The sequence below is a fragment of the Meleagris gallopavo genome, chromosome 1, assembly GCF_000146605.3.
Source record: "Meleagris gallopavo isolate NT-WF06-2002-E0010 breed Aviagen turkey brand Nicholas breeding stock chromosome 1, Turkey_5.1, whole genome shotgun sequence".
Taxonomy (NCBI): Eukaryota; Metazoa; Chordata; class Aves; order Galliformes; family Phasianidae; genus Meleagris; species Meleagris gallopavo.
In genome coordinates, this window is record NC_015011.2 from 96,965,146 (window position 1) to 96,973,204 (window position 8,059).

The 8,059-nt window shown below is 38.4% G+C and overlaps 2 long non-coding RNA genes across 2 annotated transcripts in view; one reads left to right on the forward strand and one right to left on the reverse strand.

Annotated features, from left to right (window-relative positions):
• The window catches only part of LOC109369998, a 3,936-nt gene extending 1,241 nt beyond the window's left edge, over positions 1-2,695 (reverse strand). Inside the window, exon 1 of the long non-coding RNA XR_002119750.2 lies at positions 1,180-2,695. This is a non-coding gene — a long non-coding RNA (uncharacterized LOC109369998). The remainder of the gene's footprint in view (positions 1-1,179) is intronic.
• Positions 1-8,059, forward strand: part of LOC109370009 — a 36,422-nt gene that overhangs the window by 16,612 nt on the left and 11,751 nt on the right. The window lies entirely within an intron of this gene.

Sequence of the window (8,059 nt, forward strand, 5' to 3'; positions counted from 1 at the left end):
AAAAAAAAAAAAAAGTGGAGAAATGCCTACACTATAGCACATAACCATTGGATTACATATGGTACCATTTCACTACTAGCTATTTTGGACATGGGGTGAGGGGAATCCCTACTTCTCTTACCCTATATCTACAACGTTAGTGTTGACAGAAGGCCTATTGGACAGGTGCAATTATTTCTAGAAGTTTACATGCTGCCTAACACAAAGGCAGTAACACACTTACTTCACGGCTGTTCATTAGGTGATATCACCACAACTATAATTAATACCATGATGACTCTGTTGACCATAATTTTATTTCTTATGTAGCTTGCAAAAATGAAGACATTCAAAATTCACAGAATGAATTATTAAATTCGTCCGTGATTACTTTGAATTTGTAATTTCTTTCTAAGACAAGAAGATTTAAATAATCCATTTAGTCATCGTTGTTACATATTAATTCACTGTTTGGTTAGACTCTAGGCAGGCTACCATGTTAAGGTCATTTTAACTGCTGTTTTCATTAACGATTATTATATCCACTCCTAGAATGTATGCAAATGAAGGTCGGTATGAATTTGTCATAATTATCTTAACTTCATTTCATTTGTCAGGCATAGCGAGCTCATTTATAGTTCATTGTTTTGGGAAAGCTTTTCTGCATTTGTGTCTTTAATTTCATTTTGCATGCAGGGCTGGTCATTTCTGCCCATGCTTCCCATGGGGGGTTTATTTGCACTTGAAATTGCCTCTGATAACACTGCACTTCAAGGCCTGCATGTGTATTCCTTTGTGTGACTGTGTACTATCCATGCATGATACATATAGATAGATAGATATGTACACACACACATATATATATACACACTATAATACTACATCTTTTTAAGAAAATAGTATTAATTATTATAAAAATAAATTCTGCAAAATTCACAATGCAAGTTGAAGAGCAGAAAATATTATCTCTCCAGAGAATGCCAGCCTGCACAGAAAGTAGAATTGATAAATAATAATAATTAAAAGAAAAGTAAGGAAATCTCTATGGATTTGTTTAATTTCTTTTTCCACAAATATAAGAAAAAGAGAAATGATAATTAGGACAATACAGTTGTTCCTTGTAATGATATAAAAACATCAGAAATCATTAAACATGATCTTGTGATTTATTGCACACATGGAAATTTGTAGCTGACTTACTGATTGATAGACTACAGAAGGGCTGGTAATAACACTGATATTTGGCTGATGACTTTTCTTACATACTTCCTCCTCTTCCTCACTGCTGGGTTCATAGAATGAAGAGAAACACTGGATTTTACAATAGTTATGTTCTAATTACCTTTCCCCCTTCCTTTCCTCTTTCCATCTCCTGATGAAAAATGGCAAATTAATACTAAAACAAAGTCTTTATGCTGGCAAAAGTATCAATGCATCTGACTTCCTAATTGACCTCAAAAGCCACATCTTTCCTTCAACCAGTAACTTTGTGGATATTACTCCTAATTCTTTTATACAGAGAAAAGATAAACAGAATAATAAGTTTATCCAAGTGTCTGGTATTCAAATGAGAAAGAGAAGTGAAACAATCCAGAAGAAGATAGCCTTGAACAGGAGATAAGAGTTTGCAGAAAGACAGCAAAGCAGCAGGGAAAGAATGGAGGCACAACTCTTCCATTCTGAGCATTTCATTCAGTTCTTAATCTGCTTTGTTATAGAGGATGTCTGGTATCTATGCAGATGCCTTACCTGAGTGATGCAAGGGAACTGGTGTGCTTTCTCCCATTTTCAGCATCTTCAAGGATTCAGACACTACGGGGACTCTATTTGCACTCTCCAGAAAACAACCCATCTGGATTTTGTCTTCAAGGTTATCTATAAATTCTATTGTATGCCTTCAACAGTTTTAATATAAGCTATATAGCAACACACGGCTATATTATTACCAAAATTAAGAAGCCCAAACCAGCTACTTCATTCTGCTTTAAGATAGCCAAGTTCCAAAACAATCAATGTTTTATGAGTTCATAATGGACCAGGTCAAAAGAACTTTATACGCTCAACACAATAGAAGTGCTTCTACCCTAGTCTCCATTAAGGATGTATTTTCCTACAGCTTTCTCCTTCACAGTGTCATACATTACAAAAATATTATCCAGAAGTAGGAACTTCATTTCCTTCTCAAGTGCAATGTTTGAAAGCTGCATCATTCAATCAAAAACTGTTCATATAAGCAATTCCATTTTGAAACAAATTAGAACTCGTAATTTCTTGTTGCTCAGTTTGAAGGCAAGAAAAAAAACTTATTAACAATACAATAAATAGCCTCATAATACTCTGTGCAAATTAGATGGCAGAATAGAGGAGTTTACATAACACTCTGGAAACTAGGCACCTTCACCTATCCACTGAAAATAATTCTCTAATTTACTTAATTTGGATCCCAAATTGTAACCTCAGATAGTCTGAGATAAGAACTAAGTATGGGTAATTTTGAATCAATTTAGCAGTTAAAAAAGAAAAAAAATGAAATTAAGAAAGGGAAAAAAATTGAAATATATTTTTAGAATGATAATCTGCTTTTTGTCAGAACAGTTGCTACATAGATTCAGAAGAAAACAATTAGATAAGCAATACATGTACATCTTAGTGAAAAATGAAAGAAAGAAAATGTGTGATTATAATTTCCTATCATTCTGACTAGATAAGTGGGTATGCATTTTTGTTTAAAATGTCAAATAAAAAGATTTTTTTTACTCACCAAATCAATTTCAGCCATACTGTAAAAACTTTGAACTAGATTTGTTTGCAAAAGAAAACATCCATATCCAGACACCCTACTCTGTAATTGTCATCTGAAGCTAGTATCGCTTTGATATATTATCATCCATTATGTTCAGCATAACACTTATCAGTTTTAATCTTACAGATTGTCAGACTAAAGAATGATGATTTCCTTTTCATTTTTGTTGTCTGTTTTTTCAGAAGAGGCTTTGGGTAACTCCATTTAAATACTAATCCAAATATTTTCCCCTATCCTAGGTCAATTTTGCTATGTTTTAGACTTGATTTAAGCTCAGAACTGAAAGCAATAGCTAAACTGGGCTGTCTGTACCCAGGAGGTTGTGGGTTGACCTTGGCTGGCTGCCCTCCCACTCCCCCTCCTCAACAGCACAGGTACTAAGAAAATGCTCCTGAGTGGAGATAAAAAAAAAGAGAGATCACTTACCAACTAGAATCATGGCCAAAAGAGATTCAGCTTGGGGAAAATGTATATAATATACTGTCAGTTAAAAATAGGTTTGGAAACAGAAAGAAAAAAAGAAAAACAACTCTGAAACACCCTGCTCTTCTATTCTTCCTTTTCCTGCCCTTAACTTCACTCCTTCATCTCCAACTCCTCCATCTCCTCCTGTCAAGCAGTGCAAGAGGATGGAGAAAGGGGCTGGGGTCAATCTTTCACAGCTTCTTTCTGCTTCTTCTCACTTTTCTCCTGTTCCACTGTTGGTGCTTTCCAAAGGCTACCGTGCTTCAGGATAAATCTCTCCCAGCATGGGCATTCCAAGGGTTGCAGTGTAATTATCTAGTCCATGTGAAACACCACCTTCCCCAGTCTTGGTGTTGTCTCTGTTGTCAAACACTTTCAGACCCTTCTTCTCCTCTCTCAGTGCAGTGCTTTCTGCCCTCCCCAGGATGTCCCCAGGGTGGCTGCTGGGCTTGGCCCTGTTTTGTGCTGCAGCCATTGGAGCCAGCTGTGTCAGGCACCAGGCCTTTAGCCCTCTGCTGCCAGCACCTGCCAACACCTTGGCACCTGCACACAGCAGAATGGTGCCTCTTCATGACTGGGAGATAGTTCACGCTATAGTAGGACTGTGATTGTGGGAACAATAAATCCTGAATTTGAGTGGGCTTTGCTGCTCCATCTGTATGCATACAAGTCTATACGGCCTGATAGGATTCATCTCCTGTCATCATGAGACCTCTCCCAACTATTTTTCAGCGGTCTTGGGAATCTGGAGAGGTCTCAGTAGATTTGAAGCTAACAGACATTGTCCTAGTAGTCACTGTTCACAGCCAACATAGCCTCAGTAGGGAAAAGCCCTTTTATGACAAGGTTTTCCACCTACCTGACCAAGTGAAGCAAGTAAATTGATGTAATCTTCCTAAATTTCAGCAAAGCTTTCAATACTGCTTCTTACAGTGTCCTTCTGGACAAGATGTTCAGCATACAGGTAGACAAAAACAAATGTTTCGAGTGAACAATTGTCTGGCAGATCAGTTTCAAAGGGTTGTAGTAAATGAAGTTACATCAGGCTGGTGGCCAGTCAGTGCTGGGGCTCCATTCTAGGTCCAGATCTCTTAAATTTTTTCATTAATGACTGGACTTGAGTACACAATAATTAAGTTTGTGAGCAACACTAAACTGGGGGGACATCCTCGAGTGTAGAGAGGCCTTGCAGAGAAATCTTGACAAATTAGAGGGCAGGGCAATCGCCCCCTGTATGAAGTTCTACAAAAGTAAGTGCCAGATTCTGCACCTGGATTGCAGTAATCAAATGTGTATGTTCAGGCTGCGGGATGAGAGTCTACAGACCAGCGGCTTGGAAAGATATCTGGAGATTTGGTCAACAACAAGTTGAATTTGAGTCAGCAGTGTGCTCTGGCAGCCCAGAGAGTCAACCATACCCTGGGGTGCACCAGGCCCAGCACTGCCAGCCAGGCACGGGAAGGGACTGTCCTGCTCTACTCTGTGCAGTTGAGCACTGTGTGCAGCTTTGGGTGCTGCAATATAAGAAGGACATAAAACTACTAGAGAGCATCCAAAGGAGGGCTGTGAAGATGGGGAAGAGCCTGGAGGGCAAGATGTATGAGGACAGGCCGAGGTCCCTTGGCTGGTTCTATGCAGAGCAGAGGAGCTGATGGAGGCCTGATGGCGGCTGCAGCTCCTCACAGGGAGCGGAAAGGCAGTGCTGAGCTCTGCTCTGTGTGACAGCGACAGGGCCGGAGGGAATGGCATGGAGCTGTGTCAGGAGAGGGGCAGCTGGAGGTTAGGGACAGGTGCTGCACCAGAAGGCGGTGGTCACGGCCCGGAGCTGCCGGAGTTCAAGGAGTGTTTGGCCGATGCACTCAGATATAGGTTTGAATTTTGGGTGGTCCTGTGTGTCTCCTTTCTCCTCCAAGAAATCCTACAGACAGAAAGTCACTGCCGTGTATTTTTTATACAACACAGATTTTGCTTCACCTATTTCATTCTTTTATATTTTCCTATTCCATTTTCTTTCTTTCTCAGAGATATGGGACTTTTAAATGCCTCCAAAACAGAAAACCTTCTTAAGCCAAGAAATACACTTCATGCAAAAAGCAGAATCAAACTGTGAAGGAAAACATTCTAAAACTGACCTTGTCCCATGCTGCTGAGTAGATGAGAAGTTTAGAGAATGAAGGCACATTTTAAGCATTTCGAGTGAATTTAAGATCCCAATCACTGAACTATAAAAACTTTGCATATGTTATATGCAGTAGATACTGAGAAATTTTTAAAGAGCCTGTGGGGCCATTTATACAACTAAAGCAAATCATGATTGTACTCTGCAGAACTGGGATATAAACCTTCTCTTTCATTTCATATCAGCCCACACATTCTGAGGGTTCATTGTATTCTCTTGCTTTCATATTCAGATGTGCTTCAGTTAATGTTATATGCGATGCATTTGATATTTACAGACTAAACCAAGATTTTATCCCAAGCCTTTTTTTCAGTAGCATATAACATTCTTAAGCCTCACTCAAATCATGCATGCAAAGTCTTAGCCAAGCTGTTTTGACAGTTTTCTCTAATACATTCTAATTTGAATTTGTGGGGTCTTTCTTGTTTGCTTGTTTGTTTGTTTTGTGAGAAAGAAGCTGTAGAAGAATTATACGAGGCCTGACTTGTACCTGCAACTGAAATTTAATTTATTCAGTATTCAGTATTAAGTATTCAGCGATAAGGATTATAGATATATCTATGCCTTCTGACTTTCTACATCAAGTTGCATTAAAGTTGAATCTGTGCATGTCAGGCTTGTTGACTATAAATATATATATATAATTTTAAACAGTGATCATGGTTACTTCACATATAAGCCACCCTCCTATTTATTTATTTATTTACTTACTTACTTACTTATTTACATCTCAGTCTGTCATTTATCTGAAATATTTTAAGAGCAATTTTAAGGAGCATTGAGGTTTTTCAGATCAGATATTATACATGGTATGGAACTGATCATGCTCAGGAGAATCGTGGGAAGTATTCTGCGAAGGGGAAAAAAACCTGCCTGAATGCCTTCAGCTTGATAAATAAAGAGGAAGGGGCTATATCTGAGGCTTCATTGTGGGAGGAAATTGTGGCCTTGTTCTGTTTAGGAAAAGAGCAGAAGTAGCAGATTCCCAAGATGCTTTCCAGAAAGAAAGCAGGAAAAGCTTTTCTACGTGCTTCTTCTCTTGACTATCTCTTTATGAGAATTTATTTTACTTTTGTAGGTATGTACTTCAAGAAAGGTAAAATTTTTGAGACGAATTATCTTTTTGACATAAACTGGGATTTTGAATTAAACCTCAGATTTTAACAAATATATATATATTTACCAGTGAAAATTGCAGGGTTTTTTTTTTTACTGTTTTGTCTTTTTAGCAAAACCTTTTTTTCTCCTGTAAATACCCATTGGAACTTTGAGTGTGTTTCTTTTTAGACAATGTATGTATAAAAATCAGTAATTATTATTTTATGTTTATTGGGACATGAAAAGGTGTACTAAACAATGAGGTCATTTTTATCTGGAATTTCCATTGTTTCATAATTGCAGATTCACTTTCTGGAAAACCTTTATCTCACTAATGTTTCAACCAATGGTCATGCAGAAACCATAGATTTCTCAAAATCTTTGCATTCTTGCTACTTAGAATACTTCTGAGGACAGAATCACTGCAGCTGCTGCAAACTGTGTCTGTTTTTGCAGGCACCTTCTGTTTTAGTGGCTCTGCAGATTTAAACCTATTAAGTGTGTGAAATAGTCTGTGCTACTGTGAGATGGGCAGTAAGATAACAGCTTTCAGGTTTTATGTGGGCACAAGAACATTTTTGTAGAACCGATATATACAAAATGGTTTGTGAGGAAGAAATTCATATTGTCCCTGTGGTATCAAGAGAGAGAATTTTAAGGCAAAGTTGCTTCCAGCTAATCCCTGTTGACGTATCAGACTCAGTAATGTGTCTGAATGTTAGTGTTGAAGAATAGCAGAAATTGCCTAGTTACATCTGTGCCTGGGATTATTTTTAGATTAATGAGAGATGGCTTGAGTTACTGAAACAGAATCTAGAATGGACTTTAACAAGCAAAGACAGTGGTGGCTTTCCAGGCCAGATTTTTTAATTTGGGTTGTTACAGAACATATGTAAGCTCCATTATTAAGTTCCTGATTTACTTTCTCAAACACTGAAGTATTGGTATCCGGAGCTAAAAGCCACTCAGTGGTGCAGAGCAGGTGCTGCTGTGGGTCAGGATATGCCTTCAGCCATTACACCAGGGCATCTCAGGAGAGTCTGGCAGCACTAAGGAGGCCTGAAGAAAGCAGAGTAGGCAATGAATGGCTTTGCTGAGCCACTCCAGCCTCTTCCCTGAGCTGAGAAATTTTGCCTTCTCTTAGGCAGGAACCTAAGATGCTCCTTGAAGAAAGGCAGGGCTGTGAGGGTGTGCAATTTTTCATTCCTTATAGAGGAACCTTTGAAACGTCAAGATGTTCCAGAGGTTCATTGCCACAAATGCTTTGCATGGCACATTGTATTGGTCTGGAATGCCAGCTGCCCTGGCCAGGAAACAGGGCAATTCCACAATTCAAGTGTGACAAGCTTTGAGGCATGAGACAAAGAAAACATAACCCAGTAATCATTGAGCATAAATTCTGATTGCAACGGAAAAATCAATTTTGAAGGCTTAGCCTCAGCTTTCTAAAACAGAAGGTACTTCAGAAGCAAAGACAGAACACACTATTGCACAAAAAATTGTGTAAAACAACAAAAAAAAACTCATTTAAAAAA